The sequence below is a fragment of the Giraffa tippelskirchi genome, chromosome 7 (assembly GCF_054371585.1).
Source record: "Giraffa tippelskirchi isolate mGirTip1 chromosome 7, T2T-mGirTip1v1.2.pri, whole genome shotgun sequence".
Lineage (NCBI taxonomy): Eukaryota > Metazoa > Chordata > Mammalia > Artiodactyla > Giraffidae > Giraffa > Giraffa tippelskirchi.
The window spans coordinates 19,231,606-19,256,970 of NC_137281.1; the positions used below are offsets into that span (position 1 = coordinate 19,231,606).

At 44.2% G+C, this 25,365-nt stretch overlaps 1 long non-coding RNA gene across 1 annotated transcript in view; it reads left to right on the top strand.

Annotated features, from left to right (window-relative positions):
• Window positions 1-2,135: 2,135 nt before the first annotated feature.
• The window catches only part of LOC145513609 (uncharacterized), a 50,843-nt gene continuing 27,613 nt past the window's right edge, over window positions 2,136-25,365 (top strand). Inside the window, exons 1-4 of the long non-coding RNA XR_014059580.1 lie at window positions 2,136-2,898; window positions 5,993-6,254; window positions 6,602-6,732; window positions 11,963-12,056. This is a non-coding gene — a long non-coding RNA (uncharacterized LOC145513609). The remainder of the gene's footprint in view (window positions 2,899-5,992; window positions 6,255-6,601; window positions 6,733-11,962; window positions 12,057-25,365) is intronic.

The following is a 25,365-nucleotide window of genomic DNA, read 5'->3' on the forward strand; positions in this document are numbered from 1 at the left end:
GCATGCTAAGTCACTTTAATTGTGTCCAACTCTTCGATGCTATGGACCATAGCCCACCAGACTCCTCTGTCCATAGGATTCTCCAGGCAAGAATACTGGAGTGAGTTGCCATGCCCTCCTCTAGGGGATCTTACTGGCCCAGGGATTGAACCTGCATGGTAGGGGCAAAAAAGCACTTGTGCTTTAGCAGGATAATTTTTCACAACATAAGTTGCTTTTCTTTATTATATGAGAAGACTGGGTATGCATGCATGATTGGTCCTTCACATTGCCACTGAAAGACACCTACTGCTCTAGCCAGAGAAACTCCTTCTGGCTCCAGGAGGTCAGAAACCATCATCCCTCTGGAAGGATAAAATTCTATCCAGACCAGCCTGCTTGCTCAGACTGCTAAGTTCTGTGACTTCATGAGCTGATGATTAGAAAGAGATGGCAGAGATTTTTCTGCTGGGTAAAAATCAAATTAGGGGATGGTGGCAGGGAACTCAGGGATGGAGAAAACAAAAATAATGAAAATCAATAGTGCATCTGAAGTGATCTTACAGTTTAATCTGAGCAGTTCTTTGCACATGTAATTTGTGAGACACATTCCATATAAATGCACAAATGCTCTGCTAATAGCTAGCATTATCTCGCGCTGTATTGTGGAGAGGGTTGAACTGAAATCAGAGCTGTAGAATGTTAGAGCTGGAAGGCCCTGAGTCCATTTTAAGGTTGGGTAAATAAAGCCCAGAGGGGAAAGGAGCTTTTCCAGGGTCTCAAAAATCATTAATGGCAGAGCTGAGCCTGCACCCAAGCTTCTGTCTCCTACCCTGTGTTTTCTTTCCAGTCCTGATGCCAAGTTGACCTCATCCCCTGGCCTCTGTGTCTAAGCATTGTGCTTGTGTTTTGTGCACATATCGACTTAGACATTGCCCTTGCACTCCGCAAGTCCTTACTCCCGAAGGCACTCATGAGCCCTGGGATGGCAGAGAGAGTCATAGCATGATGACCTTCTAGCATCCTCAGTGGGCTTCCCTGGTAAAGAATCTGCCTGCAATGCAGGAGACCCTGGTTCGATTCCTGGGTCAGGAAGATCCCCTGCAGAAGGGATAGGCTACCTACTCCAGTATTCTTGGGCTTCCCTGGTGGCTCAGGCAGTAAAGAATCTGCCTGCAATGTGGGAGACCTGGGTTTGACCCCTGGGTTGGAAAGATCCCTTGGAGGAGGGCGTGGCAAGCCACTCCAGTGTTCTTGCCTAGAGAATCCCCAGGGACAGAGGAGCCTGGCGGGCTACAGTCCATGGGGTCACAAAGAGTCTGACACGACTGAGCAAGTAAGCGCAGCACGGCATAGCACCCTCAATAGGAAGTTCTGGTTACTGATGACCACTGTTGAGCATTCCCAACTGTCAGCACCTGGCTTTTCATCATATCAGGATCCAAAATCTCTCTCCTCTCTATGCCAAACTGCTCAGCTCTTTCTTCAGTCCTACCCGCAAAGTCACAAACCCAAAACAAATGAAACAAAGCATCCTCCAGTGGATAAGATGCTCTTTATCAATTTTTTTTAAATTGAAGAATAGTTGATTTACAGTGTGTTAATTTCTGCTGCACAGCAAAGTTATTCAGTGATAGGTATGTGTATATATATACACATTCTTTTTAAAAATACTCTTTTCCATTATGGTTTGTCGTAGGATATTGAATATAGTTCTCTGTGCTATAAATTAGGACTTTGTTGTTTATTCATTGTACATATAGACGATCACACAGGACCCTCTTTAGCAGGCAGTATGCTGGCCATCTTTATTACTTGAAAATTCTCCTGGAGTTTTACCCCCAAACTATAGGCAGCTTGTCAGAGTATTTCCTCTAAACAGATATAGTTTGTCTCCAGGAAGAAGTCTGAAATGCAATATTTCCCCCTTCTCCTTTAGTCCCACCACATCGTGTAGACTCCTAAACTGGCTGCCCAGGGGCTTTTTTCAGTCTCTCTTTGCTGCTCAGGGAGCCATATTGACAACCTCCCATTGTGTATCTGACTTCCTGGACGAGAATGATGGAATGATGAACAACATTCTCTACTTCCTTTGTGATGAGGTGTAACTGCCCCACGTTGGAATGCCAAAGTCCTCTCAGTTCATCCCCATGCACAGAAGGGAGGGGCTCCTCCCCGTGACCCAGCTAGGTGCCCAGGGGTCCTTTTAGACTTTACAGTAGTCTTAGATGATCCTGCAGGGAGTTGTTCTTTAAGTGGCTGCTGCTGCTGCTAAGTTGCTTCAGTTGTGTCCTACTCTGTGCGACCCCATAGACGGCAGCCCCTCAGGGTCCCCCGTCCCTGGGATTCTCCAGGCAAGAACACTGGAGTGGATTGCCATTTCCTTCTCCAATGCATGAAAGTGAAGAGTGAAAGTGAAGTTGCTCAGTCGTGTCTGACTCAGCTACCCCATGGACTGAAGCCTGCCAGGCTCCTCCGTCCATGGGATTTTCGAGGCAAAAGAGTACTGGAGTGGGGTGCCATTGCCTTCTCTGTCTTTAATTGGGGCTGACTGGTAACTTGCATAGGGCTTGTCCCCTCATTCTTGATGACTATGTATATGTGTGAGGTCTGCTACTGAAGGCCCATTGTGTGGGCATGAAGACCATGACGTGGGGGGACTTCCCTGGTGGTCCAGTGGCTAAGTCCCCATGCTCCCAATGCAGGAGACTCCAGTTCAATCCCTGGTCAGGAAACTAGAACCCATAGGTTGCAACTAAGGGTTCACACACCACAACTAAAGATCTCACAGGTTGCAAGGAAGATCGAAGATCCCGTGTGCCACACAACTAAGACCCAAAACAGTCAAACAAATAGATACATAAATAAATAAATAAATGTAAAAGATCGTGGGGTTGGGACCTGCTGATGAAGACTCTGGTGAGTTTCCTAGGTGTTTCAGTGGCGCTCCTCTCTCTGGTGGTCACCCATCAGTTCCTCTCTGTTCTATCAGGGCTGTGGGAGGGCCCCCTTAGCACAAGGTTTTCCTCCCTTTTCTCTTAAGCCAGACCTCTGCTTCCTGCCCACATACCGCTTTATCACCCATTCCTACTCCAAACATCTCCAACTCTTGTTTTCTGTGGTCAATCCCACAGTTATGACCCTTTATAGGAGTGTGCTGGTCTGATCTTTGTTTCTTGGAAGGTCCTGGGGAAGGTTACCCTGCAGCAGAGGGAAGACCACAAGTTGTTTGAGTTTTCCTACTCAGGAAGTAACCACAGCGCCCACCTCCCCTCCATATGCCACGCTCCTATTGGGTACAAAACGTTTCATATATCTTATCTTTAATCCTCAACAATGAACTCCAGGGAGTGAATGCTATCATCCCTATTTTAAAGATAAAGAAAGCAAAGATCCAAGAGGTTCTGAAACTGGCTGGAGGTCACCCAGCCCCTGATGGCAGAGCCAGAGACTGAACCCAAGCCTGCTTGCTGCCGAGGGTGCATTCTTTCCACAGCAACTCATGTGGCTCTCAGTGACTGAGTCCTCAGGAAAGACAGCTCTTCCTCTTCTTTTAAAAACAGACAGACACAGACAATTTGGAACCAAGCTGTTCATAGCTGCCATCTGTTAAGAGGTCGTACTGTGGCTCTTATTGAAAGATGAATTGTGGGAGAAAATGTGAGTACCCCAGGAAGACTAGTGCCAGCTCTGGGGTCTACGCCTCAAGGTGCTGCCCCTCTGGACACCACTTCTGTGCTTTCTGATACATAGTCTAGCATTCAGACCCTGGACACATGTCCCCTCACAGGTGATTCAGGCTTGAGGAAGGCACAAACGTCCTGCATGGTTGCCAGGTCCCCAGACCACAGTCCCTGAAGCCTTGGTGGACCTTGATTGAAGCTTGGACTCCTTGAGAACCAGTGGGTATCAGTCTTCAGCCAGGCTCAGGTTGCCTCTCCTGAATGCTGAGTTGCATCATTGAAAGATATTGAGTTGACCGTGAAGATCCACACAGGACAGAAGTGCGTGTTGACATGTCTACTTCCACGTACACCATGTGTGTCTGCGCATGTGTTCACAGCGTTGAGAAGAGGGAAGTTCTGAAGCCACAGCTTTCGATCTTTCTGCGTGTTTGCATCACTGCGGGTGGAGGAGGAAGTGGCTACTGCAGGGCTGCCTGCCAGCTCTGCTGTCCCAGGTTCACACTCCCCGACAGCCTGTGAAGGCAGCGCTTATGGTCGGGATCACGCATCTCTGCGCTCGGGCTCAGACTGCAAGGAATCGGAGGCCTCCACCAGCCACTGGAGTACTCCTGGCAGTCTCTGAGGCATGGGCTGGTGCCAGAGCACCGCTCCCAGACGAATGTGTGAGTGAGTGCTCTAACTCAACCCAAAAGAGCTTCTGAAAAAAATCAAAGGCAGATCTTTAGAAAGTCAGGGAATGATGCCTTTGTAAATTATTTTTTCAGCTCCTGGAATGATTCGAAATTTCCAGTTGCTACTGGAACTGCTAGGATTTCCTGCTCCATGTTCTGCCCCTTCCTGAGGTCCTGGGCCTGTTTGGGGCAACCTGCTGCCGGTGACAGAGAAGTGGCAGGTTCTGGATGTGACTGCTGCCTTGGGTGCCTGGTTGTGGCACGGTCAGAGAAGGCCCTTGGAACACGTTACTTTATTCTGCCCCAAGTCCACCAAGAATACAATTCCAATGAGATGGATAGCCAGAAAGGCCTAATCTGATATGATATAAAGGCCTAATCTGATATGATATAAAAATAAACAGCACAAAAATCTCAGCATCCTGTGATCTGTAAGTGAAACTAAGGCGGACAGTTTGAGCCTCTTAATTGAATATGTGACTCAATTCATATATTCATGGGGCAACATGGGGCTCCGTGAGGCTATTGGATGGGGTTTCCTAGAAACCTCCATGATCCATGGGAAGTTTACTAAACACAGGGACCATGCAGCATTTCCCCTCATTGTGGTTGTTTGAATACCAGGTTTTCACTTTCCTACCCTTTACCCAACACATTGTTTTCTTACAGAGCTACGCCATGCTGAGATTCCGATGGGATCCTACAGGGAGAGGCACAATTAAGAATCTTATGCAATAGCACATTCCTTTGTCTTTATGATCAGCATATGCATGGACATCCTCAGAGGGGAAAATAATGCTGATGTCGGTTTTCTGAGTTTGGCTTTTTTATTTTCATAGAACCGTATTTGCGGATTTTAGTTATCCTATCATAAGCCTGGGTATTCTATGCCTCAGCAGTATGGTAACATTAAGGCATCGACTTCTAGGATAATGACTATTGCTTCTGCGGCAATCTGCTCTTAAGGACACCCTGGGAATATTTCGTACTTATCAGGTTTTTGACCTCTGAGGCTCTTTGTACGTAATTCCAAAACATATTGTCATTTCAGGGTAAAACTTGAAGGAAAAAAAGAAAAAGCAATTAACCAGTTGCCTAGCATTGTATAGACAAAAAAAATCTAGATAATCAACCTAATCTTTGATTTGGCTTGATTGATTAATTAATTAAACATTTATTTAGCCAGGCCTGAACTAGGTGTTTCCATGCTGTATCTGATAGTCAGGGGTCTGGAAGGCAATTTGCAAAAGTTGATCCTGCCTATGAGGGGGGCCAGGGAGAAGAGAGGATACCCCAAACACCGTCATCAGCTGATGAGAGGAGGGCCTCTTCCTCAACCTGCCTCTGAACCAAATGCATGCCTTTGGGAAGTCAGAATGTCTAGTGCTTGGCCACGGCCATGGCTGCCCTGTAGCAATGGGTCTCTGTGTGGGAAGATATTGAGTACAGAAAGTCCTCTCCATACGAATAAGTTCCGTTTCGAGAGCACGTTCATCAAGTCTAATTTGTTTGTAAGTCCAACAAAATTAGCCTAGGTACCCAACTAATACAATCGGCTGTGTAGTACTGTACTATAATAGGCTTACAATACTTTTCACCCAAATAACACAAAAAAAAAAACACAAAAAAACAAAGAAAATATTTTTAATCTTACAGTATGGTACCTTGAAAAGTGCGGTAGTACAGAACAGTATGACTACATCGTCTCTGCTTTGATGCTTGCTTCAGGACATTCTGGGCTTGAAGTAAAGATACTGCCCTACTGTACTCTGTGTAGCACTGCACAGTAAAGTACCCAGAAGCACAACTGCTTGTAGAGGATGCACGCAAGTGACAATGTATACCAGACATGTGAACTAACTTACGTGATTGGACATGCAGACGCACGTTCGCATCTTTGAAGCTTCTCAACTTGAAGGTTCGTATGTAGGGGACTTACTATGTGATGTGCCTGTGCACCTGTATTTGTGCACCACATGCCCACTCAGATGCGGCCCTGAGGGTCAAGAGGGGCAGAGAGGGTCCACTCTCAGTGCTGGTGGGAGTGTTATTAGTATATACACTAATATTATATATTAGTGTATATACTCCATGGACTACAAGACAGTCACATCCATCCAGTTATAAGATGCAGTTACTCACCTTCTAGGAATTTATCCTAAAGATAGACTCACACGCCCCAGTGATGAATGTCCAAAGATATTTATTCATTATTGTTGATTTATTCACCCACCACATATTTAATGAGCTCCTGTTGCATTGCAGGCACTGTTCTAGGCGGCGAAGAAACAATGGTGAACAGAACAGACTAGCTCTTACCCTCCAGGAACTTGTGTTCTGGTGGAGGAGGCGGATGATAAACAAAGCACACAAGGAACATGTATGCAGCAAGTCAGGTAGGATGATGATGCATCCCAGTTGCCTGGGCTGGTCACATTTATGTCCTCATTGTAACTGTCAGTGACATCCCCTTCTGCTCTTGAAAGTGTCCCAGTCTGCACAGTAAACATGCACCCCGAGGGGGTACCGAAACGTGCTGTGAAAAACAGTTATGGTAGAAAAACAGGGAAGGAGTGACTTCAGTGGGTGCTAGTGTATGTCTTTCCATTTCCTCCTCCAGGGGATCTTCCTGACCCAGGGATTGAACCGGAGTCTCTTGCATAAACAAGCAGATTCTTTACCCCTGAGCCACCTGGGAAGCCCTGCTAGTTTATGTCTCATTCATTGCAGATAGTTTGTGGAAGCAAAAAATTAGAAGCAACCTGAATGTCCATCAATTGGAGACTTATTTACTGTTACATGCACGCACTAGAATAATACGTCACTGCCAAAAAGAGTGAGGTGGAATTATGTTTGCTTCTATGGAGTGATCACTAAGATATACTAAGTGAAAAGAGCAAGATGCAGGAACAGCATGTGTAGTTTGACACCACTGTGTATATGAAGGGCATATACATGTGGATGTATATACATGGTCAGGCACAGAAAGGTTCTGAAAGAACATGAAAATCTGGTAACAGTGGTTGCATTTGCGGAGGGAAATTGGGACACTAAAGATCAGAGATGGAGGAAGACTTGCTCTTCCCTATAAAACTAGGTTGTATTTGTTGATTTTTATTTTATTTTTTGTTTTTTGAGCATGCCACGTGTCATGTGGAATCTTAGTTCCCTGACCAGAGATCAAACCCATGTCCCCTGCATTGGAAGCATAGAATCTTAACCACTGGAGCACTAAGGAAGTTCCTATGTGTTGATTTTTAAAAACCCGTGTAAAAAATGCTGTCAAAAATAACAATAGAGAAGAGAAAGAAAATACCTCAAGTCTAGCCTGATATGAAGTGCCGGAATCTTCTATGACAGCAGTTCTAATTTAGAATCCCTAGGAGAAATAAAAAAAAAAAATACAAGCAACTGGATCCTACCCTCAGAGATTCTGATTTACTTGCTTGTAGATGGACCTGGGGCTTCCCAGGTGGCTCTACTGGTAAAGAACCTACCTGCCAATGCAGGAGATGTAAGAGACAGGGGCTTGATCCCTGGGTTGGGAAGATCTCCTGGAGGAGGAAATGGCAACCCACTCCAGTATTCTTGCCTGGAGAATCCCATGGACAGAGGAGCCTGGCAGGCTACAGTCCATAGGGTTGCAAAGAACCGGACACGACTGAAGCGACTTAGCACGCATGCACACAGGTGGACCTGGGAACTGGTGTTTAAGAATGAAACTTGTCCAGGTGATTCTAATATGCAGCTGGGGCTGGGACCCTCCACTTCTCAAAGTTTAATATGCATGTGGATTACCTGGGCCCTTGCTCTAAAGTACAGTGTCTACACGGGTGGGTGTTTCTAATAAGGTTCTGCGTTTCTAACTGGTCCCAGATGAGTCTGGTGCAGCTGATCCATGGATCACACAGGTAGCACAAGGCTAGAATATCTCTGGCTCAGAACAGATAGCCCCTGCACCTCTGCTTACACACATTTGGAGACGAGCTGCTCACTCCTTTTTGAAGGTTGCTGTTTCCTGAGATAGTTGGTGTGGATAGTTAGCTTTCCTAAGTTGGAAGATCTGAATGCTACTAAGTGGTACAGGATCCTGGGCTTAAATCTTGTACATCTATTATTCTTCTAGGTCTTTTTTAATTTATTTTTTTAATCGAAGGATAATTACATTACAGAACTTTACTGTTTTCTGTCAAACTCTTCTAGGTCTTTTGAGAGGACAATAGTTAATAATTCATTCACTCACGCATTCATTTATCTGGGGAGCTGGGTTTCATAGTATTCCATGGGTGATCTTGAGGGAAGCCCCTCTGCCTCAGGAAGTTTGGAGAAGGGCATTGATGGCAGGAGTAGGCGGCCTTGAGAGTCACCCCTGGAAGGCATTCAAGACATTAGCCAGGAGAGGAAGTGGCTAGGAGGTAGAAGGTTTTCTGTCTGTTGGCAGAGGTAGGGCTCCACGCTTGGTAGCAGGCAGTGGCTTGGTGTTCCTGAAGATCCTTTACAGAGGGTCTGTCGCCTTCCTGAAAGCAGAGGCGGCTTTGACAGGGCACCAGCAAAACTGTGGCTTTCACCAGGCAGGTAAAATATGAACAAGTGTCCATCAGCAGGTGGTGGCATGTGTCCCTGGACAGCCTCAGTAGGAACCTCTCGTGGGCTCCCGAGGGTGTCCTGGGCCCCCTCCAGCCTGAGAGTTCATTGTTAGCATTGAGTGAAAATCTTAAAGAAATAAGAATTGGTATTTTCCTTTGTCAGTTTCAACCTGTAGCTACAGTCTTCAACCTGTAGCTACCCAGATTGACTTTGTCCCATCGTAGGACTTTCCCATTTCTATGTGGGCGAGGAAGCATCTGTGTTTGGACCTTTTGGACCCTTCAGGGAGGAGTGAAAGCAAAATATCTGGGGGTGGTTTGTTGCTGCAAAGAAGCAAGAAGAAAAATCACCTCCTTCTGTGCAGAGGGGTTGCCTCAAAATAGACCTGGTCCGTGGGGTTGCAGAAAATGGTGGGAAGGCAGAGAGGCACAAAGAGACCATTTCCTTACGAACTGGCTCTGAGGGGAACTGTCTCTGCTTTCACTACTGTCAGAAGATGCCTGATGGGCTGAAGGTGAAGGATTTGGTCAGGGAAGGAGGAAGTAAAATCTACCAAGTGTGGAAGCCAATGAGAGTTTTCAGGATCCGTGTTTAATGAGGTATCCTGAGCATGGCCCCTGTATTCTTGTTCTTGCTCACAAGCTTCCCTTGCCCTGTGATGCTTTTCTCCTTGTGTGTGTGGGCATGTGCGTGCTAAGTCACTTCAGTTGTGTCTGACTCTCTGTGACCCTATGGATCGTACCCCACCAGGCTCCTCTGTCCGTGGGATTCTCCAGGCAAGAATACTGGAGTGGGTTACCACGCCTTCCTCCAGGGCATCTTCCTGACCCAGGGTTCGAAACCGAGTCTCTTTTGTCTCCTGCATTGGCAGGCGGGTTCTTTACCACTAGTGCCACCTGGGGAGCCTGCTTTTCTCCTCTGTTGCTACTAAATCCTCCCTCTTGGGAGGGGCCCTCTTACATAGTGCCTCTTGACCTCCTCCCCACTTTCTCCACTCCCCACACAAAGAAGCCGGCAGAGTCCATCTCTCCCATCCTGTACCTTCAAGGCTTCTTGTGAACTTGACACTGTTGTGTACTCATGCATCTTCCCAAGGCCGGAGCTCCCAGCCAGAGTCCCAGGCAGCCTGTCGCCTTTGTTAGGGTCATGTCTCAGGCTCTTGTATCCCTGATCCCCCAATGCCCAACCCAGAGCCTGCATGTAACAGCATCACTGGATTTAACTGGCAAGGTGGACAAAATTAAAAGCAGATTTGTTTGTTATTTAGTCACTAAGTCATGTCCGACTCTTTTTGCAACCCCATGGACTGTAGCCTGCCAGGTTCCTCTGTCCATGGAAATCTCCAGGCAAGAATACTAGAGTGGGTTGCCATTTCCTTTTCCAGGTGATCTTCCCAACCCAGGAATCAAACCCACATCTCTTCTGTCTCCTACATTGGCAGGCAGATTCTTTACCAGTGAGCCACCAGGGAGAGATCAAAGCAATGCTTCCACTCACAGATATAAGTACCAGCCAGTGGCTACAGGCTCAGGGAAAGACCCTGGATGAGATGAGTTCTTTATTCTCCAGTTAATAGAAGAAAACTCAGCTGAATGTTCCTGGGTTGGCTGTAGGGATTTCAGGTCCCCTTCCTCAGCTCACCTCAGGTGGCCGTATTTACCTGAGACCAGATAATCTGAAGGCCAGATTCAGGGCAGAGGCCTGCAGGGTGGGGCCAAGGGTTCATTTACAGAACCCAGGGGGCCAACCGTGGAATCAGAAGCAAATTTGGACCCAGAAACTCAGTGGTAAGGTCCAAACTAAATAGAGGTAGTTCTGGATCAGCAGTTAGAGTAGTCCTCAAAGCCTGTGGTTGAGTCAACAGGTTTTCTTCTTTAACCTTCTTCTTAGACCAGCCAATGACCAGGTGAGCTAGGCAGCGTAGGATAGCATGTTTCTGACTGTAGACTGTATTCTGGCTTTGCTAACCCCACCAAGACAATGTCATAGGATAGGCCTAAGCCTGTCCCCCAACACTTACCATGTAGCCCAGGATGAGGCATACAGTAGGTCCTCAGTAAATGCCAGTACACTCAACCTGCAAGAAAACATCATCTGTGTTTTACTTGGAGTGGGTCTGTATCACCTTAACCGGGGTTGCTGGCTTGCTGTTAAGGAAATTGCTTTTCTACCCAGTTGGAGCCTAAATCAAGCCTGTCCCCACTGACCCTCGGGCCAGAATCGACAAAGTTACCTTGTATGGGTCCAACTTTTGAAAGATTCAATTTTCCTAATTTCCCTCAAGGTCCTGAGCTGAGTCAGTGACTGATTAGCTCTCGAAGAGTCATGTGCTGGTTGTATTTATAGCACTAATTAATTAATACAGGTAAAGAGCCAGGAAGATAAAGTACTAGCAGAGTGCGGTGTCTTCAAATGACTATTAGCGCCCAGGCTGGGGACCTTTGAATGTGAACGTATGGGCAAAAAAGTGCCATCACAGGTGGAGCCTTTTAAAAAGCATCAGCTTGATTACGGAAGACATAAATTAACTGGAGGAAGTAGCGCTGTCAGTGACAGACTGTCGTCAGAATCCTCTCCCGTTCGGTTTCCATTTAAATCGACACATATGGCGAGGGGTTGTTGGAGGGTTTCAAGCATATACGTGCACTCATTCTCCCACAGGAATAAGATGCCTCAGTTCCAGTGAACCTGGTGGGTGGTATGGTCTCCCAGCTCCCCTGCTTTTCCTGAACAACAGGAAAAGAAGTGATAAACTCTGCAAGGGTTAGGGAGCCCAGAGACAGGGTGGGGGGAGGGCTTGTTTCATTTTATTGCAGTCATCAGAATACCTGAAGCCCTTTACAAATGTCGTATGGGCACAGATGCCCGGTAGCATTGAGGCCTGGACTGGGGAACACGTGATTTGGGGAGAGCTTGGAGTAGCTGCCTGGGCTCTTCATGTTGCAGGAGAAGGCATGGAGAGAGGTTTGTGGCTTGCTGGGGTCCCCATGTCCAGGAGCCCCAAGAGAGCAGCTGCTACTTCCTGTTTTCTCTCTGCAGTCAGCTCAGAGCCACATGCAGTGGAAAGGAGGCCTGGGATGGGCTGAGGAGCAGAAGGCCAGGTTTGGAGCAGCTTCCGGAGGTCTGCTGAGTCGTAAGTCTGTTCTGGCCTGGTCTCCACTTGAGTGGAAATGCCCATCAATGCTAGCTGAAATTCTTCTCCTCTGAAATGCTCCAGGCATCTCAGAAAACAGCCTCGGGGACTACTTGGGAGGAGGCTAGGGCCTTTGGGGTTTTGGGGAAAGATCTTGCCTCACCAAGTCCGCTTGGGCCTAGAAGCATCTCAGCAGGATCACCACCAGCCTAGGTTTAAGTTAAAAAAAGGCCTCCTCCGGGGGAGTGCAGCATTCTACAATATATATTGAGTGTTTATTTTTTAATTTTCAAAGCCCATGGTCTTCATTTATAGATGTTCTAGTTGTAAAAATAATTTACTGGGAAGTTTCTTCTTTTATCTCTTTGAATATTCTATATCTAGGCTTCTGTGGTGGCTCAGATGGTAATCTGCCTGTAATGCGAGAGACCCGGTTCAATTCCTGGGTTGGGAAGATCCCCTGGAGAAGGGAATGGCTACCCACTCCAGTATATGTAAACAAATATATAACTTGATTTAAAAAATTTTTAGATTTAAGTATGGTGGATTTATAACATTATACTGGTTTCAGATATAGAACACAGTGACTAATTTTTTATAGATTATGCTTGATTAAAGTTATTGCCTATATTCCCTGTGTTGTGCAATATGTATTGAAGTGCAGCATTCTAGATACAGGGCTTGGAGTGCAGAGCTCAGCTGCATATATGCCCTTAGCAGGATGCTTTTGTGCAGTGAACAACCAGCACAACTGTATGAAGTGTCCTGTGTCTCAGATAGAGCTTCCTCAAAACCACCTTGACTGTGCAGAGGTGAAGAGGAGACGCTACATCTAGAGCGGCCCTGGGAGAAGGCCACCCTGAGCCCCTAGACGCTTGTTCTAGAATCAGCTGATGGTATCAGTTGGAGTCCAGTCAGTTATCCACTCCTGGGTATATCAAAAACAGCACCCATAGTCTGGAGCCCTGGGTGCAGTTGCAAACGAGTGGCTTGAGCAATAAGCCAGGCCTGCACTTTCTGGGTTGCTGCCGCTGCCACTTTTACTGCCTTGGCTGCTGCCAGCTTCCCTGCTGGTCCTCCTCTGCTGTGGGGGCTGCCGCTTCTGCTGGAGGAGGTGTGGAAGCTGGGTCAGTGGCTCTTCCCACCTTGAATCTGTCAGTTTTCTCCTAATGCGTGCTCAGTCGCTCAGTTGTGTCCAACTCTTTGTGACCCCATGACTGTAGCCCACCAGGCTTCTCTGTTCATGGGATTCTCCAGCCAGGAATACTGGAGTGGGTTTCCATTCCCTTCTCTAGAGGATCTTCCTGACCCAGGGTCGAACCCATGTCTCTTGCATCTCCTGCATTGGTAGGCAGATTCCTTACCACTGAGCCACCTGGAAAGCCAGTTTTCTTCTAGAACTTCCTATAGCAGAGCCTCGTTTGAAGTGGGTCAGCCAGCACAGGAGTGTGGAGAAAGCAGTTTGCAGAGCTCTAGCCCCAGTGCTGGGGAGGTAAGCCAGAAGGGTGACTTTTACTGAGAGACAGTATTCACTATGCTACCCATTCACCTGTGCCCATCTTGTTTTCCTTTGTGGCTTAAAATTTGAAGATAAGAGAATTTAAAAAAATATTTATTATACACTTACTCACTGTCAGGCATTGTGCTAGGCCCTGGAGATGCAGTGATGAGGATTCCTGCTCAGATGGAGCTCATGGCCTGGGGAGAAATAGTCAACATTGCGAGGGTGTATCTGGCTAGGGACTGAGCCCAGGGTCTACATGGATCATCCCGTTTAGTTCTGGCAACTACTTGATGAGTTTTCAAATGAAGTAACAGGGGTTCAGGGAGCTTATCCAAGATCACATGCACTGAGAGGTTCACTGCCATCCTTTGTAAACTGACGTGAAGTCCTTGTTGTGTGGGTGTGGGCAGCTCTCTTGTTTCCACCCCAAAGGAGGAGCCTTTGAAAGTCCTCTCTTGGACTCTTTTTTTTGGATTCACTATGCTGCTTGTGGGGTGTTAAATTCCGAACTAGGGATTGAACCCAGGACCCTGGCAGTGAGAGTGCTGGGTCCTAACCACTGGATTACCAGGGAATTCCCCTGAACCTTCTTTAATGAGGCACCAACAGGCTGTGATCACACAATGCAAGGACCCAGTCATGGTGGTCCCTGCTGCTGCTCCACGTTGCAGTACCCTTGACGACTCACCAGCGCCCCACCAGTCCACACTGGCCTTTTCCTCCCAGACCTCCTAGAGGAGTTATTGGCATTCCTGTCTCCCCATTGTGGGAGTGATGTAGCTGCTATTCCTAAAATTTCCACCCTGGAGCCTCTTGTCTTCCTGGTGGGTGCTGTAGAAGGCCCTCAGCTTATCCATCTTTGTGTCTCTTGAATCTGGCACGAGCCCTGCACAGAGCAAGCACTCAGAAAGACATTATTCATGTAAATCACCTGTATAAAAAGACCAGGCCATGCAACCCACATTTGGCAGTCTTCAAAAGTAAATTCAGCCAAAAGATTTGAAAGCAGGGACTTGAACAGATATTTATACACCTGTGTGCATAGCAGCATTATTGACAATAGCCCAAAGGTGGAAGCAACCCAAGTGTCCATCAATGGATGAATGGATAAACAACATGTGGTATAGATTTACAATTAGAATATTATTCACCCTTAAGAAGGAAGGAAATTCTGACACAAGCTACAACATGGTTGAACCTATTGAAAAAAGCCAATCACAAAAAGACAAGTACTATATGATTCCATTTATATGAGATACCTAGAGTAGGCAAATTCATTGAGACAGGAAGTGGAATGGTGGTTTCAGAGGCTGAAGGAGAGGATGATGGGGAGTTATTATTTAATGGGTACAGAGTTGTAGTGTGGGAAGATGAAAATATTCTGGAGGTGGATGATGGTGATGGTTGCCAAACAATGGATATATTTAATGCTGCTTAAGGGACACACTTGATGGTCCAGTGGTGACTGATGCACAATGTTGTATGGCAGAAACCAATACAACATTGTAAAGCAATTATTCTCTAATTAAAAATAAATAAAAAATTATTATTCTCCATTTTTAAAAAAACCAGGAAATCAACAACTCCTCTACAAAAGAAAAAAAACAAAAAAAACCCCCCCAACAAACAAACAGAAGAATCCGCCTTCCAGTTCAGGGGTCGCAGGTTGATCCCTGGTCTGGGAACTGAGATCCCACACGCCGTGGGGCAACTAAGCCTATATGCTGCAACTAAGATCCGAGGCAGCCAAAAATAAATAAATATTTAAAAAATTTTAAAAGACTGATATGTTTTAAAAAATGGTTAAAATGGTACATTTTTCCATAAGAAAAAAGTAAACTCAGGGTTCTGCACTGGGGCATCCTGGTTTGTGACGGCTCCTGACTCTTACAACCTGAGAATCCTGCTTAGGAGTCCAGCCCTGCTTCCATAAAGACTATGAATTCCAAGGCTTATTTCTGGCTGTTGAACTAATGAACTCATAGCTACTTGGGCCTTCATTTGAACCCCTAGAGAGGCACAACATGTTAAAAAGCGGAGACATCACTTTGCTGACAAAGGTCCGTCTAGTCAAAGCTATGGTTTTTCCAGTAATCATGTATGGATGTGAGAGTTGGATCATAAAGAAAGCTGAGCTCCATAGAATTGATGCTTTCAAACTGTGGTGCTGGAGAAGACTTGAGAGTCTTTTGGACAGCAGGGAGATCAAACAAGTTGATCCTAAAGGAAATCAGTCCTGAATATTCATTGGAAGGACTGATGCTGAAGCTGAAGCTCCAATACTTTGGCCACCTGATGTAAAGAACTGACTCATTGGAAAAAGGCCTGATGATGGAAAGATTGAGGGCAGGAGGAGAAGGGGCAACAGAGAATGAGATGGTTGGATGGCCTCACTGCCTCAATGGACGTGAGTTTGAGTAAACTGCGGGAAACAGTGGAGGACAGGGAAGCCTGGCATGCTGCAGTTCATGGGGTTGAAAAGAGTTGGACACAACTTAGACACTGAACAACAGACACACTGCTCCTGCTAAGGTAGTGTCTTTGGAGGCAAAATGAGCATTTTCCTAGAGATATGAGGTGCAAACACTTTTTCGGATTGTCTTAGCAGTGTGCCCTGGTTCTATGCCCATCTGTACCCGTCAGAATTCCTTGCTAACAGGTTCCTGAAACTAACTCCAGTGATTATCAGCACATTAGAAATTTCCTGGAAGGCTCCCAGACAGCTCCAGAGAGGAAGGGAAGGCTAGAGAACAAGGCTTAGCCAAGAGGTGGAAGTCAGGTGGCCCAAGATATCTGTATAGTGTAACAGCTTCTGCAGATCCAGGTCCCAGAGCTGGAGTGAAGGGCTTGCTTCCTGCATCACTTCCTTGAGACTTGGAGCCTGGCTCAAGAAGCTGATTGACTGACCAGGAAATGGGTCACCTCTCGACTGCGAGGGCAGGACACTGGAGGGAAAGAGGAGCCTGGGGACCTGAAAGGAAGGGCTCTGGAGGCTCAGAAGCCACAGTGGCAAATGTGCCCTTGAGCAGGGGCCCCTCCCTGCTGAGACCACGTGGGAACTGAGGCCCCCTGGGCACTCCTTCATCACGTCGCTGCTGTGGGCTCCGGAAGGGCCTGGGAACAGAAGCAGAAGGGGCTTCTCTTTGTCCACCCCGGGGCCTAGGTTGGGGTGAAGGCCCAGCCTTGTCTTGGTCACATCTGCCCCAGCTCCTCAGTCCCAGCCCTCAGGCTGTGGGAGGGCATAGGTGGGCACCGTTGTCTTGGCTGGGGGCGGGGCAGCCACTGTGCCATCTTCCAGCTGTTGCCTCCTGGTCTGTCTTGGGTAGAATGTTTACTATTGCATTTAATTAAGACCCCATAAATCTCCAGGAGTAACAGAGCAGCAGTTTGGGGCCTTCTCGCATCTTTACAGACCCACTGGGGGTGGGGGAAAACCATCTGCAAACCAGTGCATGACCTCGTTTGCCCTAGAAAAATATGAATCTTGGCGAACTTTTCCCTTCTTCCCAAACATGCAGTAAAATGTTTACTTCCACGTAGTCTTTTAAATGCACCACTGATGCACTCACTCTCCAAGTGTATCAGCAGATTTAAAAGGTTCATAAAAATTCCCTTCATAGGGCTACAGTAAACTTTTGTACAATTGTTCTTCTGTGAGATTAGTGGTTCACAGACCATCTTTTTAAGTTTGATCACTGATTTGTCTGAGAGCTAATTATCAGCAGACTGGGGAATGATGAAGTTTATTTATCGCCAAGCGGGTGAATCAACATAGCCCATTAAGCCTCCGGGGTCTGATATCTCGAGGACCTTATTCCTCTGTGGAGCATGAAATGCCATTCTCTCTCCCCCTCCTTGTGCGCTTGTCTCCAGCACGGAACTCGTCAACTGGCAGCTGTGGGTGTCTCACTTTGGGGCCAGCTTGGCGCTCCTGGGGTGCCTCATGGGGCTTGTGGTCTGCGAAGTCATCTGCAGACACATGTGCTGCCCAGAAGAAAGCACTTTACAAGATGCTTTGCCCCAAAACCTGACTGGCAGGGGCTTAAACACACAGACAGTAAATCGAATCATGCTTGCAAGGCAGGAAGGTTGAAGACATCATTGGCCACGTGAAACATCACCTGTGGGCATGGGGTGTGGGGGTGGTTGTGATTCAACCACATCAAGCATGCTCTCCCTCCAGATCTGTTGCTTCTGTGTTGTCCTCTGCTAGGTCCCCTCTCCTATAAGGTGTCCACTTGGCTAAATTCCTCACCAACTTCCAACCATGTTCACATCTCGCCTTTTCTGTAATTTTTGGTTGGCTGTGCAGGAGCTTCATTGCAGCATGGGGCTTCTCTAGCTGTGATGTGTAGGCTTAGTTGCCCTGCAGTGTGTGGGATCTTTGTTCCCTGACCAGGGATCAAACCCATATCCTCTGCATTGGAAAGCTGATGAATTCTTTACCATTGGTCCACCAGGGATGTCCCTGTGATTAATTTTAATGGTGGTAAAATATACACAACATAAAATTTACCATCTTAACCAGTTTTAAGTCTACAGTTCAGTGGCATTAAGCATATTCACGTTGTTGTGCAGCCATCATCACCACTATCTCCAGAACTCTTTATATTTTGCTAAAAGGAAACTCTGTACCCATCAGACAGCAATTCCCCATACCCTTCCTTGACCCCTGATAGCCTCCATTCTACAGTCTGTCTCTATGAATTTGACTACTGTAAGTATCTCATATAAGTGGAATCATGCACATGGAATTGCTGGACCATAGGGTAATGTTTACATTAAACCTTTAATTTTTAAATTAAACACTTGGTGGGTACTCAATGTTTGCTGAATGAATGAATGAATAATACTGCCTTGCTCTGCCCCTTGTAACCTTGCCAGGCAGTCAGGACAGAGAGTCCACCCTTAGGAGATTCCTCCTGCCAGTGACAGAGCTGAAGAGTAAAGAGCTGAAGAACTCAGGGCCTCCTGCCTCCACCATCAGGCTGGGGGATGTGGAGGAAGAGAGAGTGTGAGCTAGCGGCAGCAGCTGACTTTATGACTTCTTGCTGCTTAAGCATTATGATTCTGTGATGGAGAGTGTGGTCCCCTCTGCCTCATAAGATGACACTGAGGAAGGTCCCTCCCCTGCCCTGCCCCGTGCAGACCACAGAGTAGCTGCCCACAGGCCACCTTGGCAGTGTCTTTGCTCGGACCTCTCAGGCAGTTCCTGGGCCAGTGTCCTCCAACTGTATTTCTTACTGTGAGGGAAGTAGAGCCAAAAAATTGCCCTCAATTTAAGACTGCTTGACCCCAATTTTATCATCCGCCTTTCTTTCAGTATTGTCTTTGATGTTATTGTATGTTGCCCTGTTGAAGATCCTGTCCTTGTTGATTAAGCTAAAACCAACCTCTGTATATATGTATGTAGTTTCTCCCTTGGCTGAATTAAAAATGTTCACACACATGTAAACCCATGGCTGATTCATGTCAATGTAGGGCAAAAACCACTACAATATTGTAAAGTAATTAGCCCCCAACTAAAATAAATAAATGAAAAAAAATGTTCACACAAGTAGTTTACTTAAACGTGCATGAGTTTTGGCTTCTTCAACAATTTCTCTCTCCCTAGGTAATGTCTTCCTTTTGAATCCATGAAGACAATTTTATATAATGTTTATAATTGGTTTAACATTTTGATTCCACTTACTTTGGTCTAGGCACTGTTCTAAGTCTTTCTCATATAGGTCCTGTTTTTAGCTCTGTTTTTCAAGAAGGAAAATGAGACACAGAAAGGTAACCTGTCCAAGTAACATCAAGGTAACTTGAAGTAACTTGCCCAAGGTCACAGAGCTTTTAAGTAGAAACACAACCCAACTATTGATGATAATTCCAGAACCCAAACCAAGTTTCTAACTCTGACTGTAGTTCAGATCACTTGCTCTGGGGACTTCCCTGGCAGTCCAGTGGTTAGGACTCTGTGCTTCCACCGCAGAGGGCAGGGGTTTGATCCCTGGGGGAACTAATATCCCAGATGCCTTTGCAGCATGAGCAAAAATGAACAAATAAATAAATTTAGCAAATCATTTTCTTTGGTTCTGGTGCTGCAATTATTAATATCTTCAGTGGACTGAAGAGGTGGAACGAAAACAGCAAGAGCAACCCAAATACCAGGCAGCTGGTTATTGTAATTGGGTGCTGAGTGTCCAAGGTTGAGCTGAAGGGCACCTGGAAGTGAGGGGCTTCCCTGGAGAAAACTCACTGCAAGGGGTGAGGGTGAAGCTCTGCCTGTTTGTCTGTCTTGGGGAACTAAGAGCAAAAGGTAGGTTGGGGGGTGGGGTCTGAGAGGACCTGGGTTCCCCACCTCCCTGATGGCTGGAGGTGAGGATTTAGAGAAGCAGGGAGGAGACTCACTGGGGGTGAGTCTATTTACACCTCCCAGCATCTTGCATCTGTGATGCCAAGGCAGAGTTTTGTACTGGAGGTGGTCCTAAGCACTGGGTGTAATTGAGATGCACAGATTTCAGACTGGGCCCTCTCTTACTGAGATTACTGTGAGAGTAAAGGATTGATTGGTTGAGTGATAAAATCATCGCTCTCTGATCTCTCTGACAGGACCTGGGGATAGAGGAGAGGAGAGAGGAGAGGACAGAGGGTCCTAGCAGTGTGCCATTGGTCTGGGAACCGGGGCTCCTAGGGAAAGGATTTGGTTGATGGAATTAAGAGGTTCCAGGGTTAAATGTTTTCTTTTCTGCCTTACATCTCCTCCTGTTATCTCCAGTCTTTAGTAGTTTGTTTGCACTCAGTGAAGGTGAGTAGGGCTTTGAGAATGAGGAGGGGGCTGGAGTTCACACCTGGAGCAAAGTAGACAAGAAATGGAGGGACTCCAGCCATCCCCTCATTTCCTGAAGCCCAAAACTTTACTAAAAACTGGAGATAATAGGAGGGAATATAAGAGCTCCTTAGGCAAGAAGAGAGAAGCTCATGGCAATGGTCAGTGGGAAAGGCAGCAACACCTGGTAAGGACATGTCAGCTCTCCCTGGATGGCTACAGCCCAATGTGGGAGGAGGGGAGGATCCAGGGTTGCCTGACTTCTCATGAAATGGGAGCAGGGTCTGAATGTCATGGTGAAGGAAGACCTCAGAAGGCTGAGCTCTCAAGGACAGTAGGTTTTCTTCTGCTCAGATCTGGTCCTGGTCCAGCTCCTAACCATCATAGGGAGGAATGTGGATCTAAGTAAAGGCTAAAAGAACAGTTTTTCCAGCATACAGCGTTAACAATAGCAAAACCCGTAAAACAGCAAAATTACTGGGGCCCAACAACAAAGAATCCTCATAGAACATTGTGGTAGCACTCCCCAGGCAGCACTGCTCTGGAGCCTTCTACTGATGAGATACCAGATAAAGGCCACCATCACAGATAACCATAGTGTTTATTCACAGCACTAGGGGTTAGGCAGAGCGTAGGGATCCAACATATAGTGGGAGACTGATGTGGGAGGGAGGGAAAAAGAGCAAACCCAGGACAAGCAGGGATGCTTGGGGAGTCCCAGAGCCTAGCAGATGCTGCAAGGAAACCAACAGACTTGTTGAATACACATGTATTCCGTGGGAACTTCGGAATAGACTTAATAAAGTTCTGGAGTCCTACGTTAGCAAGATTCAGTGAAAATGTTATCTGTGTTTACACTTGAAAAAATTGGGATAAGACTTGCATTCAGTAAAATGCACAGGTCTTCAGTGTACAATTCTGTAACTTTTGACAGAAATACACACCTGGAACCAACACCACAGTCAAGATATGAAACATGTCCATAACCCCAGAAAGTTCTGTTGTGTCCCATTGCAGTGAATGCTCACCATTCATAGAGAAATCTTGCTCTGATTTCTATTACTGTAGATTAGTTTGATCTGTCTGGCGTTGTCAAAAAAAAATGAAATCATATACAATGGACTCTTTTGTGTCTAGCATCTTTCACTCAGCGTGTTTTTGAGATTCGTTCATTTTATGTATCAGTGAATTAGTAGTCCATTGTATAATACTGTATAGATAGTTTGTTTATCCATTCTTCCACTGATGAATATTTGGGGTTGTACTTAATTTTTAGCTATTATGAGGAAAGCTGTTGTGAACATTTGTGGACAGATTTTGTGTGGACATAAATTTCATTTCCCTTAGGTAAATATCTGAAAGTGGAGTTGCTGGGTCATGTGATAAGTGTATGCTTAAATTCCTATGAAACTGCTGGTTTTCAGAAGTGGTTGTACCTTTTTAACCCCAGCAAGCAATGCATGTTGTTTTACATTCTCACCAGCCATTCTAGTGGCTGTAAAGTGGTATGTTATTGTGATTTTAATTTGTGTTTCCTGATGGGTCATGATGTTGAGTACCTCTCATGTTTTTTTTTTTCCTTTTGGCCATTCTTTTGTGAAAAGTATATTCAAGTTTTTTGGCCATTCTTAAAATGGAATTAACTTTTCATTGTTGATTTTTATGAGTTATTTGTATTTTGTATACAAAGACTTTGTCAGATATATGAATTGTGAATATTTCTTCCAGTGTGTGGCTTGTCTTTTCATTTTTTCAAACAGTGACTCTTGATGAGTGGGAATTTTTAACTTTGATGAAACCCAATTTATCAATCTTTTTTCTTTCAGAGGGAGTGCTTTTTGTATCTTCTTTCGGAGACCTTTACCTACCAGAGGTCAGATATTTTTCTATATTTTCTTCTGGAAGTTTTATAGTATTGACTTTATAGTTAGGTCTATGATCTATGTCAAGTTAATTTTGGGTATAGTATGAGATAGGAGTTGAGGTACATCTCCCCTCATATGTTTATTCATTTCTTGCAGTACTATTTGTTGAAAAGACTTTTATTTCCCCAATTGAATTACATTGGTGTCTTTGTTGAAAATCAATATGTGTGGGTCTATTTTTGGACTCTACTCTATTTCATTGGTCTGTATAACTGTTAGTGAAAGTCGCTTGGTTGTGTCCAACTCTGCGACCCCATGGACCCCATAGAATTCTCCAGACCAGAATATTATGATCCTAATTAATATCAAACTAGGTCTTAATTACTCTGTTTACCAATTAATTAGGCAACACAAGTCTTTCAACATTGTTCTTTTTCAATATTGTTTTGGATTTTGTAGGTTCTTTTCATTCCCATAAAATTTTTAGAATTTGTGAAAAAGTAAAAGTGAAACACTCAGTCTTGTCTGACTCCTTGGAACTCCATGGACTATACAGTCCATGGAGTTCTCCAGGCCAGCATACTGTAGTGGGTAGCCCTTCCCTTCTCCAGGGGATCTTCCCAACCCAGGTATCAAACCCAGGTCTCCCGCATTGCAGGCGGATTCTTTACCAGCTGAGATACCAGGGAAGAAATTCTTATAAAAAGTGTGAATTTTGATTGTGACTATATTGAATCTAGATTAATATTGAGTCTTCCAATGTTAGAAATCAATCAGTATTGAATCTTTTAATCCATGAACATGATATACCTTTCCATTTACTTAGGACTTCTTTAATTTCTGTTGTAGAGGTTTTCAGAGAAAGGCTCTTGTGTGTACTTTGCTAACGTATTTCTAAGTGTTTTATATGTTGATGCTATTGTAAATAGCATAAAAAGATTTTTATTTCCATTTTTTTTTTTTGCTGCTGCCAGTATGCAGAAATACCATTTATTTTCATATACTGACTCATACTACAACCTTGCTAAATTTACTTGTATTTTAGCAATTTCTCTGTAGATTCCTTAAGAGTTTTTAAATATAAACCAACATACTATCTGTAAATCCATCCAGTTTTATTTCTTCTTTTTTGATTGTTGCTTTTTTCTTTTGTTGTCCTATTGTATTGGCTAGCATCTCCATAACGATGTTGAATAGATATGCTGAGAGAAGACTTCCTTTCTTTGTTTCCAATATTAGGGCAAACATTTAATATTGTACCAAAAAGTATGTTGTTAGCTGTAGATATTTTTATAGAGAGACCTTTTACCAGATTGATGAAGCTCCTTTTTATTCTTGGCTTAAAATTTTTTCTTCTACAAATGGGTGTAGAATCTTGATAAATGTTTTTTGCATATGTACTTGGATGTTTTTTTAGTTCTTTTTTTCTGTTAATATAATGCATTATACTGTTTTATTTATGACTTTTGAACCAAACTGCATTCTTTGAAAAGCTCTACTTGGTCATTATATATATATTTTAATATATTAGATTTTATTTGCTAATATTTTATGAACAATTTTTGTGCTATGTTCATGGAGCATATTGATTGGTAATTTTCCACCCTTTCTTGTTAGGTTGAGAATCAGTGTTATATCTTTATAAAACTAGTTATGAAATATTCTCTCATCCTCTATTTTCTGAGAGAGTTTGTGTAAGGTTGATCATTGTCCTTTTCTTAAAATAGAGTTCACAATGACACATTTGGGCATCAAGTTTGTTTTTGATTATAAATTCAACTTCTTTAATGGAATTAAGACTTTCCAGATTTTCTATTTCTTCTAATATCAGTTTTGGTAAATAGAAATTTTCAAGAAATTTTTCCATTTCATATAAGCTGTCAAATTTACTTGCAATAAAATCATTTATAATATTGCCTCTTTATCCTTTTAGTGTCTGTTGAAACTCTAGTGATGGCCCCCTTTTCACTTCTGATTTATAACTTGTGTCTACTCCGTTTTTTCTTTCTTAGTCTTTCTACATCAACTTCGTTAATATTTTTAAAATCTAAATTTTGGTTTTGTTAATTTCCGAATTACTTGTTTTTTATTTCTTTGATGTCTCCTTTTATCTTTATTACTACCCTCTATACTACCTACTTAATTATAGTAGGTTAAATTTGATTTAATTTTTATAGCCTCTTAAGATGGACACTTTAATCATTCATTTAAAATTGATTTAAAATTTTATCATTTTAAAATTTCCTTCTAACATATCCATTAAAAGCTATGAAAAAGTGAAAGCAGTGGAAGTATTAGTTGCTCAGTTGTGTCTGACTCTTTGTGAACCCATGAACCCATTGTCCAGGCATAAATTCTCTCAAATTACTGTTCTGGCTGCATCCCACAAATTCTGATACATTGTACTTTTATTGTCATTTAGTTTGACATAGTTTTCAATTTCTGTTGTAATTTTTTTCCTTGACCCATGTATTATTTAGATGTGTGTTGTGAATTTCCAAATATTTTCAGCTTTTCCATTGTGGTCAGAGAATACTGTTTAAAATTTCAGTATTTTGAAAGGTACTGACACTTGACTTTGATCTAACAGATGATTAGTCTTGGTGAACATTCCAGGCACAGTTGAAAACTATGTGCATTCTACAGTTGTTGGGTACCATGTTCTAAAAATGTCAATTAGGTTAAGTTTGTTTACAATTGCTTTTCAAATATTCTATATATTTGTTGATTTTTTTTTTTTTGTCTAGTTGTTTCATTAGTTACCAAGAAATGGATGTTAAAATCTCTGGCAATGATTATGGATTTGGGTACTTTCCTTTTAGTTTAGTTAAGTTTTGCTTCATGTATTTGGAAGCCCTCCTAAATACTACACTCTTCTTTTTTTTTTTTGTCATGCTGCTAGAGTCCTGGCCATGGTAGTAAAAGTGCTGAGTTTTAATCGCTGGATTGCCAGGGAATTCCCTCAAGTTTTGGATTTTTATTTTTTTCTGATAAGTTGTCTCTTTATCACTATGAAATATATCATGGTTATATTCTTTGTTTTGAGGTCTATTTCATATTAATATAGTCAAATTACCTTTCCAGTTGATTTATTGCCATTTCCCATCCTTTTACATTTAACTTAGC